The 18,110-nt window shown below is 43.4% G+C and overlaps 2 non-coding genes and 1 pseudogene across 2 annotated transcripts; all 3 read right to left on the bottom strand.

Moving 5' to 3' along the window:
- Positions 1-773: 773 nt before the first annotated feature.
- LOC132134054 (U1 spliceosomal RNA) lies at positions 774-937 on the bottom strand. The gene has a single exon (XR_009429349.1). It is a non-coding gene; the product is annotated as a U1 spliceosomal RNA (small nuclear RNA).
- A 10,224-nt stretch (positions 938-11,161) lies between these two features.
- On the bottom strand, positions 11,162-11,325 carry LOC132134143 (U1 spliceosomal RNA). Its single transcript, XR_009429407.1, has one exon. It is a non-coding gene; the product is annotated as a U1 spliceosomal RNA (small nuclear RNA).
- A 351-nt stretch (positions 11,326-11,676) lies between these two features.
- Positions 11,677-11,853, bottom strand: LOC132134088 (U2 spliceosomal RNA; annotated as a pseudogene).
- Positions 11,854-18,110: the final 6,257 nt, after the last annotated feature.

Here is an 18,110-nt window from a genome sequence, read left to right as displayed (position 1 = left end):
ACGTCACCGGGCCTCGTCACGCTCGGCCTGAGGCTGGCACTGCAGCGACGGAAAGTACGGCATCGCTCGTAATTCCCAAACGGTTCGTCGCTGAGCCACGTGCCTTATGTCATGGGAATCCTTGGCTCGAGCCGAACCAGACGCAGGTCTCAGATTGGCTCATTGCTCTGACGGAATTTTCGGGTATTTGGGATTTTGTCGAAAAACTTCTTTTGCAACCTAGCGCCAGGTATTTGGCCCAGTCCCACCCAAAGCAGCACAGAAAGCTTCTCTGGAGTCTGCCTGTCAATAATCATCCCAAAAAAGTGGAAATTTCCATTCACCTTGGCGAGGGGACCTCAAAACGTGCTAACGTGGCGTGTCCGAGATGGCTCGAATGGCTATAACTCCAGGAAGGAATGAGATCCCTTCACCCAAATCGGCACACCTGTGCAGGGGCTCAGTCAGAGGCCAGGTGAAAAAGGGCGCTGCGACAGGCCACTCGGTGGCGCTGTAAGCGACAACAAAACTAATACCAATTGAAAAAGGACAACCAAACAACATGGAGACAGCTACAGCTAGGCTGCAGTCAGTCCAATCGACTTTCAAAGTAAGGTCTGTGCTATATTCGAACTGAACCACCCACCAGGGTCCGATTTTTCAAGAGCGTAACTGACTTTGTTTCACAGGCGCACAACACATACCACGCATGTGACAGAACTCCCCATTCTGAAACGCAAAAAAAAACGCAAAACGCATAAAAAACCTCTTCTGCTTTGTTTCACCAACAATTTCAGGGGAGAGCGCGAACGCAGTCCCCCACTTCCATAAATTATGCAGTCGAGATTCACGCATTTGGGGAATTCGCAGGGGTCAGCATGGCCGGAGTGCAATAGGCAAGCCTCGCCCTGGGTGAACCGCCTTCTTGATCATGGTGTCTCCCCTGCCAGGTAAGTATGAAGGCCCAGGCGGTCAGCCAGAGGTATGATTTGCGTCTCTACCGTCCACACCAACGGTTAGCCCCCCTCCAGGAAAGGAAAGATGGGTGCCTTCCGTTACTGGCCTGGAAACTGCCAAGCTCATGGGCCGGGGCTTCCCAACGCCGGTTTTAGATGACTCTCTTTAACCAAACACACCTGATTCGGTGCATCACCTCGTCTGTGAAAGACCTCAGGTGGGTGCATCGTTCGTGGAAGAGTCCAAGACCCCAGGAGGGCGCATCAGGAAAAAAGTTCGCAATACACCACAGCATGGCAGATCTCATTCCTTGTTGCAAATACAGTTGCTATTTAATGAAAAGCGAGATACGCACCACATGTGGTGCACATGTGTGCCAAAATTCAACGCTCATTTTTATGCAAATTCTACAGTATTATCGGATAAAACTTACAAAAATGGATTCCTCTGAGTGCCCTGAGTACAGTACAACTGTTTTCTCTAGGCCTCATAAAAAAATTTTCTTCCGACTTCCACCCCCCTCGAGCTGCCTTCTCTAGCCGGGAAGTGTGCACCCGGGGCTGAAATTCGGGGGATCCCTAGAGGGTCGAGGGGCCTACCGTATGCGACCACCCTCGAGTTCTTGGGTGGTCCGGTTCCTGAGTTATAACGGTTCAAATCCCACATTTTGGGGGGCCGTAACTTTGACCCCCGGGGTCATAGGGACATGGGGCAGGTGTCGTCGGATAGAGGGCCCCCTGGTCTGACTTTGACCCGATTTTGGTGCAGTTTGGACACGTTTTGGCGGAGTTACAGCTTGGCAAAATCTGTGACATTTTGGTTAATTAACCAAAATCCAACATTTTTATATGCATATTTCTACAGTATTATGGGATAAAACATACAAAAATGGATTCCTCTGAGTGCCCTGAGTACAGTACAAGTGTTTTCTCTAGGCCTCATAAAAAAATTTCTTCCGACTTCCACTCCCCTCGAGCTGCCTTTTCTAACCAGGGAGCGTGCACCCTGGCCGGCATGGATGAGTATGTACGAGGGGGGTGGATGATACTATTTTTTTGCTAATATCTCCGCGAAGCGGTGGAACCTGAAATTCGGGGGATCCCTAGAGGGTCGAGGGGCCTACCATATGCAACCACCCTCGAGTTCCTGGGTGGTCCAGTTCCTGAGTTTTAATGGTTCAAATTCCACATTTTGGGGGGCCGTAACTCGGACCCCCAGGGTCATAGGGACATGGGGCTAGTGTCGTCGGATAGAGCTCCCAAAGGTCTAATTTTGACCAGAGTTTGGTGTTGTTTCTCCTCTTTTCGAGTGAGTTATGGCCAGTCAAATTTTGGGACTTTTTGCATTTGCGGGTCCATATCTCTGGCTCCCGGGGGACTTGGGGGAGGTGGCTTCAGAGAGGGCCCTTTGAGGGCTATCAAGTCACCGAGTTTCAAGTTGCTAGGTCTCTTCCTTCCATTTGACTATCAAAAATGTGGGGGGCCATAAATTCGCCCCCCGGGGTGTTATGGATGGGGGGACAGCTGTGTTCGGTAGGCCTTCTGGAGGTCTTACTCCGTCCCGAGTTTGGTGCAGTTTGGCCCCGTTTTGGCCGTTTTGACCCCCGGGGTCATAGGGACATGGGGCTAGTGTCGTCGGATAGACGGCCCCCTGGTCTGACTTTTTTCTATGCATATTTCTACAGTATAATGGGATAAAACTTACAAAAATGGATTCCCTGAGTGCCCTGAGTACAGTACAAGTGTTTTCTCTAGGCCTCATAAAAAAAAAATTTCTTCCGACTTCCACCCCCCTCAAGCTGCCTTCTCTAGCCGGGGAGGGTGCACCCTGGCCGGCATGGATGAGTAGGTGAGAGGGGGGTGGATGTCATTAGTCATTAGACTAGAAAATGAATGGGAAATAGACTGGTAAGGGACCAAGGTAATTTACAGTTTATTAGAATAAAAGTGGAATGAGAAATAGACTGGTAAGTGACCAAGAAAATAGTTCCATTTGTAGTTTCTTAGACTAGAGGTGGTATGAAAAATAGACTGGTAACTGAATCAAGGAAATAGTCATATTTGTAGTTTATCAGACTAGAAAATGAATGAGAAATAGACTGGTAGGTGACCAAGGAAATAGTACTATTTGTAGTTTATTAGACTAGAAGTTGAATGAGAAATAGACTGGTAAGTGATCCAAGGGAATAGTCCCATTTGTAGTTTATTAGACTAGAAGTGTAATGAGAAATAGACTGCAAATTGTGCTCTCTAATGTATTAGACTCAAAGTTGTATTAACAGACTACAAATGGGACCTAAAAAGTTATATAAGTAACCAATGCTTGGGCAGTGTCCCTTGCATTCATCCTTTTGCTATTCATCCTTTAGTGTTTTAACAAAAGTAGATATAGCTTTGGACGACTGTCCCTTGTGCTTTCGTGGCTATAATCAGCTAAGCCAACACCTTCGTGTCTTTCACAAGGTGCGGAATGTGAAGGAGCGCAAGCTTCTCCTATCCATTGCTTCTGGGAGAGCTTCTCACGGCGGTACCGGCAGCTGAGGAAGCGGTCAAATCCCACCCCCTCTAGGCAGGTTGCACGGGCAACACATAGTCTGCTATCGGCCCTCAACAGCCCTGGGGAGGAGGAGTGCTCAGAGTCGCAGGTTGACAGACTAGATGAAGAGCCAGCCACCAGGCCTGAGGCAGAGCCAGCCACAGGACCCGAGGAGGAGGTCGCCGGGCCTTCAAAGAAGGCCCACTCCTCCGATGCACCATACCCCTTTCCGGACCACGTGCCAGCCCTAAGTGAGTATGACACTTGTCACTTTGATAACACCATACAATAACTTTCATTAATAAATCTCCTATTTGTAGATTATTAGACTAGAAGTTACCTGAGAAATAGACTGGTAAGTGAACCAAGGAAATAATCTCATTTGTTGTTCATTAGACTAGAAGTTGAATTAGAAATAGACTGGTAAGTGAACCAAGGAAATAGCCCCATTTATAGTTTGTTAGACTACAAGAGAAATGAGAAATAGACTGATAAGTGACCAAGGAAATAGTACCATTTGTAGTTTATTAGACTAGAAAATTATAGTAATATAATTATACATATACACACACATATTATGTATATATATATATATATATATATATATATATATATATATATATATATATATATATATATATATATATATATATATATATATATATATAATGTATTATATATTTAATTTAATTTAATTTAATATAATAATAATAATAATAATGTTTGTTAGTGTTTACCTCTATGTTATCGACCTGACTCACCTGGTCCTTCTCTTGTGCTTTCTTTTTGCAGATCAGCTCATTGAGGAGTCCAGGGCCCACTGGGAGGGCATCAACCCCACTCCGAAATTAATAAATAATGTGTCCTCAAAGATTTTTAGAATAAAATTTTTTATTTCATATATGTCAGCTGGCCAGACCAATCTGGCCAGCTTGATGTTTTTGGACAACAGGGCAAAGGTCCGGTCCTGGCTGTCTTTTTTAAGGAAATGCAACATTGCAGAGCCAACTGTGCACCATTACCTAAAAAATGTGGCACAGTTCCTCAAATATCTTAATGAGACCCCGCCGCCCACATGCCGGCTCTCCCGTGTGGCTTTCATTGGGATTAGGAGGGAAATCCAGAACTTGACCCGCCCAGTAAAGCGCAGCGTGGCAGTCCACGAGCTGGCTGTAAAACAAGCCAAGGAGGCCCGCCTGATCCCTAAAGCCACACTGCGAGCTTGCCGGGACTCTGCCAAAAATTTTTTTCTGAGATTCTGGGTAAGTTTTTGAATCCTTTCTCCTCTCATTATTTGGCGATCAATGTGATCCTTTATGCTTCTCTTTTTTTCTGTGAAGATCGTCTGAAGACTAGTCCTGAGAAAAAGGACCAATGGTCTTTTTATGGACACCTCACCACTTACTGGGCCAGCATTTATGGTCACCGTGGAGGGGTGTTCCAAAATGTAACAATTAAAGAGGTGGAGGATGCCCGTGCGACAGCTACAGAAGGCCACTTTGTCATTAAGGTGAGTGGTTCTCTTTCTCTCTGTCTCTCGTTGTCCACATGGTTTTCTTTAAAATAAAACTCAGCTTATGCCACTTCTCACTGTTTCTAAAGATATCAGCCCACAAGACCAACCAGGCCTTTGGTGCAGCCCAGCTGGCCCTGGACCAGGAGGAGTATGGGTGGCTTGAGGAATTCCTTTCACTCCGGTCCAACTTGGTAGGGGGACGAGTTGCAAACTATTTCTTCTTTACCTCAAAGGCCAGCTCCTGCAAAAACTTGAACAAGTATTTTCAGGATGCGTGGGCGAGCATGGGGTTACCAGGCACACCCACATTTACTGATGTGAGGACTGCCATCGCCACCCATGTAAGCATTCCTGTACTTGTCCCGGCTTTATGAGTTTCTGGTGTGTTTTTTTCTAACTCTTTGCCTATGCTGTTCTCTCTCCAAAAAGGCAAAGAACACTCACTGCCCGGAAGATAGGCACAAAGTGGCACAGTTCATGTGCCACGACACCACCACAGCTGACAGGTTTTATGCCCTCAACCTTAATGCAAAGCAGGCAGCAGAACACCGTCGCCTCTTTGATACAGCTGTGGTGGGTGAGGAAGCTGATAGTCCAAGGCAGCAAGGTGCCAAGAGAAGAAAGACGACAAAACCCCACAAGATGCCAGCTGAGGAAAAGTCCTCATCCACCAGCCCAACGCTCTCCGACAGCCCTCCCGATGCCGAAGAAGGCCAGAAGTCTGGGAAATCTGCTTCAGTAAGTACAATTTCCCATGGATTGGTTTAACTGTTTGTGACAAGTAGACATGTTCACTAACACTTTGCCTTTCTTATTATTTCTATAAGGAAAGAAGCACATTAATGAAGATGGTCCTCAGACGCAGACTGATGGTGAAGAACTCCCCACTTAAATCACCACAGGAAATAGCGTCTAAAAAGCTGGTGCAGCAAGTAAAAAAAGAGACTGGAGAAATTTAAAAAAAAATCCCGTAAATAATTTATGTAGCTATTTAAATTGTTTGTTTTGATGTTTTTTATGATAATTGTTCTACTCCTTTTATTTCTACGATAAAAAAATAAGGTTATCTTTTTATTTGTTTTGATAGCCTGTTCCATTTTTCTTTTTTCTTTTTTTTTGTAAATAGTTATAGTTAAGGTTAATATCAGTTTGCTCTGAATCTTTCTGAACATGTTTATTTATTTATTTTATTTTTCTTATATAATGCATGTTTCCTATTATACTTTTTATATATTGTGTTTTTTTGTACAGAACTTTGAGGCATTTTTGATTTTGACTTTACAATGTCTGCAAAACAAAAAGTTCAATAAATATTTGAAATTGAATTAAGGTGTCATTACTTTACACACACTCACACAATCTCACACACACACACACACACACACACACACACACACACACACACACACACACACACACACAAATATATATTACATGTAATAAAAATAATTTAAACATATTTATATATTGTGTGTGTAAATAAAAAGGTATATGTAATGAATACATAATAAATATATAGTATTTCTATACATAAAATGTTTAATAAAAACATATTTTACTATATTTTGAATAACTTGAAATTAGGATGTTTTCACATAAATACACTTCTATTTCAAATGTATTCAGGCCGATCATCATAACCAGTTAAACTGATTATTAGACTAGAAGTTGAATGAGAAATAGACTGAAATAGTGAAATGTATTGTTTATTAGACTAGAAAAGGAATGAGAAATAGACTGGTAAGTGACCAAGGAAATAGTACTTTTTGTAGTTTATTAGACTAAAAGTTTTGAATAAGAAATAGACTGGCAAGGGATCAAGGAAATAGTGCCATATGTAGTTTATTAGACTATAAAATTAATGAGAAATAGACTGGCAAGTGATCCATGAAATAGTGCCATATGTTTTCACATTAATACACTTCTATTTCAAATTTATTCAGGCCGATCATCATCACCAGTTAAACTGATTATTAAACTAGAAGTTGAATGAGAAATAGACTGAAATAGTGAAATGTATTGTTTATTAGACTAGAAAAGGAATGAGAAATAGACTGGTAAGTGACCAAGGAAACAGTACTTTTTGTAGTTTATTAGACTAAAAGTTTTGAATAAGAAATAGACTGGCAAGTGATCAAGGAAATAGTGCCATATGTAGTTTATTAGACTATGAAATGAATGAGAAATAGACTGGCAAGTGATCCATGAAATAGTGCCATATGTTTTCACATTAATACACTTCTATTTCAAATGTATTCAGGCCGATCATCATAACCAGGTAAACTGATTATTAGACTAGAAGTTGAATGAGAAATAGACTGAAATAGTGAAATGTATTGTTTATTAGACTAGAAAAGGAATGAGAAATAGTCTGGTAAGTGACCAAGGACATAGTACTTTTTGTAGCTTATTAGACTAAAAGTTTGAATAAGAAATACACTGGCAAGTGATCAAGGAAATAGTGCCATATGTAGTTTATTAGACTATGAAATGAATGAGAAATAGACTGGCAAGTGATCCATGAAATAGTGCCATATGTTTTCACATTAATACACTTCTATTTCAAATGTATTCAGGCCGATCATCATAACCAGTTAAACTGATTATTAGACTAGAAGTTGAATGAGAAATAGACTGATATAGTGAAATGTATTGTTAATTAGACTAGAAAAGGAATGAGAAATAGACTGGTAAGTGACCAAGGAAATAGTACTTTTTGTAGTTTATTAGACTAAAAGTTTTGAATAAGAAATAGACTGGCAAGTGATCCATGAAATAGTGCCATATGTTTTCACATTAATACACTTCTATTTCAAACTTATTCAGGCCGATCATCATCACCAGTTAAACTGATTATTAGACTAGAAGTTGAATGAGAAATAGACTGAAATAGTGAAATGTATTGTTTATTAGACTAGAAAAGGAATGAGAAATAGACTGGTAAGTGACCAAGGAAATAGTACTTTTTGTAGTTTATTAGACTAAAAGTTTTGAATGAGAAATAGACTGGCAAGTGATCAAGGAAATAGTGCCATATGTAGTTTATTAGACTAGAAAATTAATGAGAAATAGACTGGCAAGTGATCCATGAAATAGTGCCATAGGTAGTTCATTAGACTATGAGTGGAATGAGAAATTGACTGGTCAGTGACCAAGGAAATAGTCCCATTTGAAGTTGTTTGGACTAAAAGTGGAATGAGAAATAGACTGCAAAGTGTGCACTCTTGTTTTATAAAACGTATTTTACAATACATTATGGATAAATTGGAATTAGGAAGATTTCAAATAAAGTAACTGTTAAGTGACAAATGAAATAGCCCCATGTGTAGTTCATTAGACTAGAAGTGATTTGAGAAATAGACTGACAATAAAAAATATTGCTATTTAATATACTGCAAGACTTGCAACATTTGTGGTGCAAATTAACCAAAATCCAACAGTTTTTTCTATGCATATTTCTACAGTATTATGGGATAAAACTTACAAAAATGGATTCCTCTGAGTGCCCTGAGTACAGTACAACTGTTTTCTCTAGGCCTCATAAAAAAAAATTTCTTCCGACTTCGAGGGGGGTGGATGGTACTATTTTCTTGCTAATATCTCCGCGAAGCGGTGGACCCCGGGGCTGAAATTACCTACCGTATGCGACCACCCTCGAGTTCCTGGGTGGTCCGGTTCCTGAGTTATAACGGTTCAAATCCCACATTTTGGAGGGCCGTAACTCGGACGCCCGGGGTCATAGGAACATGGGGCTGGTGTCGTCGGATAGAGCTCCCAAAGGTCTAAATTTGACCAGAGTTTGGTGTTGTTTCCCTTCTTTCCGAGTGAGTTATGGCCGGTCAAATTTTGGGACTTTTTGCATTTGCGGGTCCATATCTCTGGCCCCCGGGGGTCTATCGACTTGGGGGAGGTGGCTTCAGAGAGGGCCCTTCGAGGGCTATCAAGTCACCAAGTTTCAAGTCGCTAGAACTCTTCCTTCCATTTGACTATCAAAAATGTGGGGAGCCATAACTCCGCCCCCGGGGTGTTATGGATGGGGGGGCAGCGGTGTTCGGTAGGCCTTCTGGAGTTCTTACTCTGACCCGAGTTTGGTGCAGTTTGGCCCCGTTTTGGCGGAGTTACAGCTTGGCAAAGTCTGTGACATTTTGGTTAACATTCACCACAATTTTGGATATGTCCGCAAATGTTCCGGATGTGATCCGTGGTCATTCCGTGAATATAATGGTCAAATGGACAAATAGTGGGTTCGTGGGACCCAGGGTGGGGGTCCGCAAGTGGTCCGCAGATGATCCGCAGTCATTGTGTGAACATAATGGTCAAATGGACAAATAGTGGGTTCGTGGGACCCAGGGTGGGGGTCCGCAAGTGGTCTGCAGATGATCCGCAGTCATTGTGTGAATATAATGGTCAAATGGACATATACGGGGTTCGTGGGACCCAGGGTGGGGGTCCGCAAGGGGTCTGCAGATGATCCGCAGTCATTGTGTGAATATAATGGTCAAATGGACAAATAATGGGTTCGTGGGACCCGGGTTGGGGGTCCGACGGGGGTCCGCATCGGTTCCGTGGTCATTCTGTAACTTTAAAGGTCAAATGGACAAATATAGGTTTCGTGGGCAAAAAAATCGTACACCCCCCATTCGGGTAAATGCCACTGTTTTAAACCTGAGGTGTACTGCTCTGTGCGCCACCCTGTGGAGAAGTGCTGAATGGCATGTAGGGGCCTCAAATCTGGGTGGGCTTCCGCGGGGCCCCTCGGGGGTCCAGATCCTCCTGCGCCGGTCAGGGGTCTCCCGTGGGCCGGCGCGGTCCGGCAGACATCGACGCCGCGTCCGTCAAAAATTTTTTGGGGTCAGCGCGCAGGTCCCCTTAACCCACGTACACGAGCCCTCAAACTTATACCTGAATGGACGCTCCAAAAAAAAAGGACTTTCTGGAGAAGTCAAGACGTGACATCCCTAGGAGCTTGCCATTCACCTCTTTAAAACAAAAGCGCACGCTGTGGTGCCTCCGCACGCCGGCACGGGCAGCCGACATGATGGAGGCACCAACAGCCTAGAAACTTAAAACAACAATAAATACAATAATAAATAACCAAATAAATAATTAAAAGACCTTACCTTAAAACGTGTTGGAGCCCGAAGCAGCAGAGTTCAATGTACCTCTCGAAGTTGTGTGACTCAAGATATAAAAAGATCTCGAGTCAGGAAACCTCCAAGAGGCGATCGCAGTCTAAACCGTCTGACAAGGTACGTGATCTTAGCCAAAAGGCCGAGAAGCGATGCCGCTAAGACGCAGCGGGCAGGAAGCCGGACACGGCGATGCCCATCTCGGCTTTGGTAAGTCTGGGGGACCTAAAAATGCTGGGGGATGGTAGTACCCTCCCCTGTCTGCAACGTCACCAGGACTCGTCACGCTCGGCCTGACGCTGGCACTGCAGCGACGGAAAGTACGGCATCGCTCGTAACTCCCAAACGGTTCGTCGCAGAGCCACGTGCCTTATGTAATGGGAATCCTTGGCTCGAGCCGAACCAGACGCAGGTCTCAGATTGGCTCGTCGCTCTGACAAAATTTTCGGGTATTTGGGATTTTGTCGAAAACCTTCTTTTGCAACCTAGCGCCAGGTATTTGGCCCAGTCCCACCCAAAGCAGCACAGAAAGCTTCTTTGGAGTCTGCCTGTCAATAATCATCCCAAAAAAGTGGAAATTTCCATTCACCTTGGCGAGGGGACCTCAAAACGTGCTAACGTGGCGTGTCCGAGATGGCTCGAATGGCTATAACTCCATGAAGGAATGAGATCCCTTCACCCAAATCGGCACACCTGTGCAGGGGCTCAGTCAGAAGCAAGGTGAAAAAGGGCGCTGCGACAGGCCACTCGGTGGCGCTGTAAGCGACAACAAAATTAATACCAATTGAAAAAGGACAACCAAACAACATGGAGACAGCTACAGCTAGGCTGCAGTCAGTCCAATGGACTTTCAAAGTAAGGTCTGTGCTATATTCGAACTGAACCACCCACCAGGGTCCGATTTTTCAAGAGCGTAAAAATCGGTGAAAGCGTTGTTTCACAGGCGCACAACACATACCTCGCATGTGACAGAACTCCCCATTCTGAAACGCAAAAAAAAAAAAACCTGGAAAAAACCTCTTCTGCTTTGTTTCACCAACAATTTCAGGGGAGAGCACGAACGCAGTCCCCCACTACCATAAATTATGCAGTCGAGATTCCCGCATTTGGGGAATTCGCAGGGGTCAGCATGGCCGGAGTGCAATGGGCAAGCCTCGCCCTGGGTGAACCGCCTTCTTGATCATGGTGTCTCCCCTGCCAGGTTAGTATGAAGGCCCAGGCGGTCAGCCAGAGGTACGATTTGCGTCTCTACCGTCCACACCAACGGTTAGCCCCCCTCCAGGAAAGGAAGGACGGGTGCCTTCCATTACTGGCCTGGAAACTGCCAAGCTCATGGGCCGGTGCTTCCCAACGCCGGTTTTAGATGACTCTCTTTAACCAAACACACCTGATTCGATGCATCACCTCGTCTGTGAAAGACCTCAGGTGGGTGCATCGTTCGTGGAAGAGTCCAAGACCCCAGGAGGGCGCATCAGGAAAAAAGTTCGCAATACACCACAGCATGGCAGATCTCATTCCTTGTTCTGCTATTCGACACAATAAACGGCAATCCCCAAAAAGGGAAAGCACACCGTTCCTGGAGAAACTGCAATACCAGGCCGATCCTTGGAGTGGACGGAGCAAGCCCCGGCTCCAGCTCCGTGATCTAAAAATCCATTTAATATGTAGTCCCCGGATGGGGGACGTATCAGATATTAAACTGATAAGAACAGATTTTTTTTCTTTCAAAAAAGTTTTATTGTCACGAGTTACATTTTTTCCATTTGCATTTTTACTTTCACACACATTTTTCTTTTCAAGCACACATTAAAACAAGCCATATAATATATAATAAATACACATGGTAAAATGAAAGAAACAATCATTGTTAAAAAACATTTGATTAAAACCACAGTGTTTTGCTTGTTTTTAAAAGGCCATATTTGGGGTGTGTTTAAAAGGTGCGATTGGTTTCAAAAGTAAAATACATATTTAAAAAAGCAAACAAGCCTCATATGCATGTTAATAAAACCAATTTTATTGATAAAACACAATAAAAACCAATTTATTGGATAAAAACCAATAAAAAAAAACATCTGTTGTGCAAGACCGGGGGTGAGTCCTTATCAAGTCGGTCTTCACCCCACTCTCCAGAACAGGGACATGAGATGCTACTTTACGGGCTCAGCGGAGATCCCCTCTCCTCCGGCCCGCTGGCCCGCTGTTCCCGTAGCCAGAATGGTGAGGGTGCATCTACGGGCAGCCAGGGTCGGTGCCTGCCGGGACCCTCTCTGTGCGACCCTGGCCCCCCCGTCCGAATATCGTCGTCCGGTACCCCTGCAGCATTGATGTTACCTTTAGCTCGCATGCATGGAGGGTTACCGTAACGCGCTTCCCCACCAGCAGGTTTCTGGTGGCCCAGATGGCATCCTTGATGACGTTGAGGGTGAGCTAGAGCGAGGTAAATTTCTGTGCCGTCAAGTCCTTCAAGCCCCGGCCCACCCCAAGGAATGGCGAGCTGGTACCCGAACTGGGCCCCACCTGCTGGTAGGCACGGGAAATACAGGGGGCCGGTCTTGGCCCACAGGACCCGCGCAGTGCTGCAGTCCCAGAGCAGGTGGTGGACGGTCTCCGGGGAATTGCAGCCGGACCGAGGGCAGATGGGGTTTTTGGCCATGCCTCTGGAGTGCATAACCGCCCTGACCGGGAGGATCTCATGAGCCACCATCCACGATAAGTCCTTGTGCCTTTTCTGGAGAGCAGGGTGAGCCGCATTCCGCCAAACTTGTTTGGCCTCACTTAGTGTGAGGCCCGGAACTGGACTCACCGGTTCCCGGTCCTGCACAACAGAAATGAGAGACTTGTGTTTAGTTAAAATGGTGAAATCTTCCCTCTCTAAAAGGTATTTCTTTAAAAACTTTTTTATAAAACTGTACTCTTTAGGCAAGTTAAAAGACACTGGGGTTTTCAAATCTACTGGTAAAATTTTCAAAGTTCTTAGGTAAGACCCCATCCAAAATCGCGCCATTGCAGCCGTCTTGTTTTCTTTGGATGGGGTCATGGCATAACTGATGTGCAGGGCGGTGAAGCAGCTGCCTAAAAACAGGTGGGGGTCTGGGAGGCCTTTTCCACCGTTCTCTGGCCTTTTCTTGACTGTCTCCCTCTTCAGGCGCTCCCACTTGGACCCCCACAGGAAGTAAAACACCGCCCTCTCCAGTGTCACCAGGAACTGCCGAGGGGGGTTAAAAACAGAACAAACAAGTAAAATCAGAGGTAAAATCACAGATTTAAAAATTAAAATTTTACCTTCAATCGTCAACTGTCTTAGTCCCCAAAACTCTAGTCTTTTCCTAACTTTCCCTAGCAAGTCAGTCCAGCTTTCCCGTCCTCCACCCTCTTTATCAAATTTAACACCTAAAATTTTAAAATCGTTGTCTTTAAAAACCAAATCAAGTCCTCCTGTGTCCACGTCCCCCCACGGCCCGAAGAGCTGGGCCTCAGACTTGTTTCTATTGAGTTTGGCGCCCGAGGCCCGACCGTACCAGTCAGTCAAGTCCAGTGCTCTTCGTATAGATAAAATGTCTGTGGTTAAAAGAGTAACATCGTCCATGTATAAGGCACAAGTCGCTGTCAGTCCACCCGTCCCAGGAACGTCCAGTCCTTTGATCCATTTATCCTTTCTCAAGATCTGTGCCAGTGGCTCGATACAAGCCACAAACAGGAGAGGAGATAAAGGACATCCCTGACGGACACCACTGTGTATGTTCACAGTTTTGGAAAGATGCCCGTTTACAAGGAATTTGCTGACTAGTCCCTTGTACAGCAGTCCCACCCAGGCTACAAACCTCTTTGGAAAACCCATTTTTTGCAGTACCTGAAAAAGGTACTGGTGCGAGACTCGGTCAAATGCTTTTTCAAAGTCTAAATTTAGGACTACTAGCCGAATATTTCTGTCTCTCGCATAACAGATGGCGTCTCTGATCAGCACTAGGCTGTCTGTTATCTTTCTTCCGGGCACAGAACAAGCTTGATCCGGGTGAATCACGTCCTCTAAAGCCATTGACATGCGTGTTGCTAAAATTTTGCTAAAAAGTTTATAATCAAAATTTAACAGTGTTATGGGTCTCCAGTTTTTTAAGTCAGTCCGGTCACCTTTTTTGTGAAGTAAAGAAACTATCCCTATTCTAAAACTGTCTGGAAGTCTGTCGAGGGTCTCAAACTCTTTAAAAACTGTCAAAAGCTCTTGTCCTAAAATGTCCCAAAATGTTAGATAAAACTCTAGGGGAAGTCCATCCACTCCTGGGGACTTCCCCTTCTTAAAACCTCCAAGAGCTTTTTGGATTTCTAAGATGTTAAAATCTTGGGCAGTGTCAAAGTGTACCTTTTTAAAACTATATAATGCCCCATAAAATTTTTCCACATCCTCTAAAATCTCTTTTGTTGTGTTAACCTCCCTATCCCCTGTTTTAACCCTGGTTAACCCCCCACCCCTTGTTATTATTTTCTTAAAAAAATATCTGGTACACTTTTCGCCTTCTTCTATTTCTCTCTCTTTACTTCTTAAAAGGACCCCTTTACTTTCTATATTGGCTAAAACTGACATTTCTTTTTTTACTTCCTGAATTTCCTCGTTAAAATCAAAACCATTATTTAAAAGATTAAAATACCTTTGTAGTCTTTTCTGGAACCCCAACATGCGTTTCTTTTCCCTACTCTTCTTTTCTTTCCCTATCTTTCTAAAAAACTGTCTTGTCCGGTCCTTTACCATCTCCCACCACTGTGCACGTGTATCGTAAAAGTCTTGGAGGTTCTGCCATTGGCTGAACTGTTCCCTATATTCTAAAACTATATCCTTGTCTTCCAACAGGGAACAGTTCAGCTTCCACAGCCCTCCCCCTACCGTCACACCCATGGGCAGTGAAAGGGTGCAAGACAGCATCATGTGATCAGAGAAAAAGAGGGGGGTTAATGTAGCATCGGTCGGCGGGCAGTCCCTTGTAAAAACGTAGTCGATTCGAGAGGCTTTGGTACCATCACCACTGAACCAGGTGAAGCCCTCCTCTCTTTGATGCAAAATTTTAAAACAGTCGACTAAATTAAAATCTCTGACTAAACCCTGCAATAAAACCGACGTTTTGTCCACTCTAAAATCCTCCCCTACCCTTTTCCTGTCTGTTTTGGATAAAACACAATTAAAATCCCCTGCTACCATTAGGGGGGCCCTACCTAGCATGTGGGGTTGCAAGTCTTCTAAAAGCTCATATCTTTCATTCTTTTCCGTAAAACCATATACATTAAGAACATTAAAATCCCTGTCTAAAAAGGTCAGATTTACTAAAAGTGCCCGGCCTTGCCTCACCACAGTGCTGCCCTTCACCAAGATGTTAGGATTATTAATTAAAACCGCAACTCCGTCATTTTTGTTAAAATTTGATCCGCTCCATATGGAGGCTCCTGCGGACCATAGCTCCTCCATTTTCTTGTACCTAGTTAAAAAGGGCAGAGAACACTCTTGTAATAAAAACAAATCTGACTTAAAAGATTTTAAAAGGGACAAAATACTCTGTGCTCTAATGGTGGACCTCACACTTCTTACATTGATAGTAGAGATGGTGAGGGCCATGAGCAGTAGGGTTAAAAAGGTATAAGACATTTAAAACAGAAGACAGTAAAAAGACTACAAAGATACGATTAAAATCATGTTATATCTTGTTGCATTTGCCTTTCCTTTTCCTCAGACGAGCTGGGATCAGGAGGGCAAATGCCTGTCGCTTCAGAGGCCACAGAGGAAACCTCTTGTGGCTCTTTTGGCGATGATGCTGTTAGCTTAATGTGCAAAAAGGATACCTCATTGGGGGACTCTAGGGGCCACTTGCGCTCCAGATCTACCGAATCGATACTATCAAGCTTATATGCTGCCCTAGATTTTTTCTCCTCCGTTACAATCCTAGGAGACCCCGCAGGTCTTTTTTGCACCTGAGCGTTAGGGAGTGAACACTCTGTCTCACTCCCGGTAGATTCCTGCACCCCATCCGAAACTGTTACTAGTGAGGAATTGTTTTTTTCCTCACTTTCCTCTCCTTCCATGACCATTTCCTGTTCCGTTGCCTCCGCCCCTGTGGCCGTCCCACTTCCTCCTTCCTGCCCAATCCCTGAGGCCGGCTGGGAATTTGAAATTCCCGCCAAAACCTCAGGGACCGCCTCCTCTTTCCTTTGTTCATTCGTTTGTTGCCCATGTGGGGCGGCCATTTTGAGCTTGTTGGCAAAACTTTTAGGGCAGTCTCTGTAGAGGTGGTTTGTTTCTCCACAAAGATTACACCGTCTGCCATTGGTACAATCATCAAACTGTGACCAATTTCTCTACACTTCCCACATACTAACTCTTGGCATGCTTCAGCGAGATGACCAAACCTGCAACCCTTCCTGCAGAGTTTGGTATGTAGCCTCTGTTCTCTCCGAGCACAATCATGGAAGGCAGATGTTTCAGGCCCTGGTAGCCCCCAGCGTCTTCCCATTGTTTAATGGGAATTCGCCAGAAGCATGTCCAAATGCCATCTTCATCTAACACTTTGACAGGCTGGCCTCGAACAGTGCAAAATCTACCCAACCAAACATAAATATCATTGAACATCCTTACAATCACAGTTTTAAGTGTGTTATCAGAAAGTTTCTCGACAGTGAACATGGAGAACTGGGCTTTAACCCTCTGGAGTCTAAGGGTATTTTTGGGGCCTGGAGAAGTTTTGTCATGCCTTGACATTTGTGCTTTTTTCAGTTTCTTATAAATATCTAAATGGGTAAAGACTAATCTCACTGTAATCAGCACAAACTGGGCTGTAATAATATGTGAAATGCATGTATGTACATGATTGTGTTTTTGAGAAAAAAAATATTATGCGTGGTTAGTGAAAAACTAAAAATGTTAAAACGCTTGAATAAGGCAAAAAAACACATAAAGAACAATGGTTCCCGGGATTTTTGAGAACTGGAGCTTGTAGCCTAGAATTTTTCTTTCTAAATGATGTGAAAATCATCTTGTTTACTCACTCACAGAAAACAATATATTGCTTAAAATTTTCTAAGACACTTTTTGTTGGTAAAAGTCAAATGCGAGTAGGCGTCAACTACCATGAATATCATTGTGATTTACACCTGAGAAGACAAAGGCCTGCATAATGAGCTGCATAATGAGCCTCTCAGTCATCTGTGCCACTGTGAGTGAGGAGTTACAAGAGAGAATGTGAGAACAAAATAAATCTATATAATTTTATGTTTGTAGTTTATTAAGAATATATTTAATTATCCCACAACATAATTTAATATCCACTTGGGGGAGCAGTTAAACAGTTTATTAGAAACAATCAAAGCTGACTTTCAAACAAATTGTTTGGCATGCTTACTCCAGTCACACAATCCTTCAGAAATCCTTTTAACAATCTTATTTTCTACAAAAAAAAAAAAAAAAAAACGTTTGTTGTTATTATTATCATCATTATTATTAATGTTGAAGAGAGCTGAGAATATTTTTCTGGGTTTTTAGGGGGAATAAATGGAAAGAAAAGCATTGTTTTTACATTTGTTACAGTTATCTATTTGTTACATTTATATTATTTACATCAAGCTTTCGAAGGGTATAGTGTTGTATATTGTTATTGAAACTTCATAATGTTTCACTTGATTATATATTTAGTCAGGAATTATAGTTCGGAAAAAGTCTAACTAGTAAAACGTTTACACGTTATGTGAAAACTAGTACAAGTATATAAATAAATAAAAAGAGACTTACTCGTGTTTATGATCTCTGCTGAATAAAGTGCTTCATTCTTTTTTTCTGAGGAAATCCATTTCTCAAATCCTCAACCACATCACATCTTTTTGGGGTGAATTATGTGTTATTCCTATCATCGCGAAGAAAACAGTAAAATAAAAAAAACTTGAACAGTCTGGCTGCTTTTTCTTCTGTGTGGGCGTATTCAAGCTGCGCGCTTCAGTTTGAATCTGAATAGCGCGTTCAG

The sequence above is a fragment of the Carassius carassius genome, unplaced genomic scaffold (genome assembly GCF_963082965.1).
Source record: "Carassius carassius unplaced genomic scaffold, fCarCar2.1 SCAFFOLD_66, whole genome shotgun sequence".
Classification (NCBI taxonomy): Eukaryota; Metazoa; Chordata; class Actinopteri; order Cypriniformes; family Cyprinidae; genus Carassius; species Carassius carassius.
This window is presented reverse-complemented; position numbering and strand designations above follow the sequence as displayed.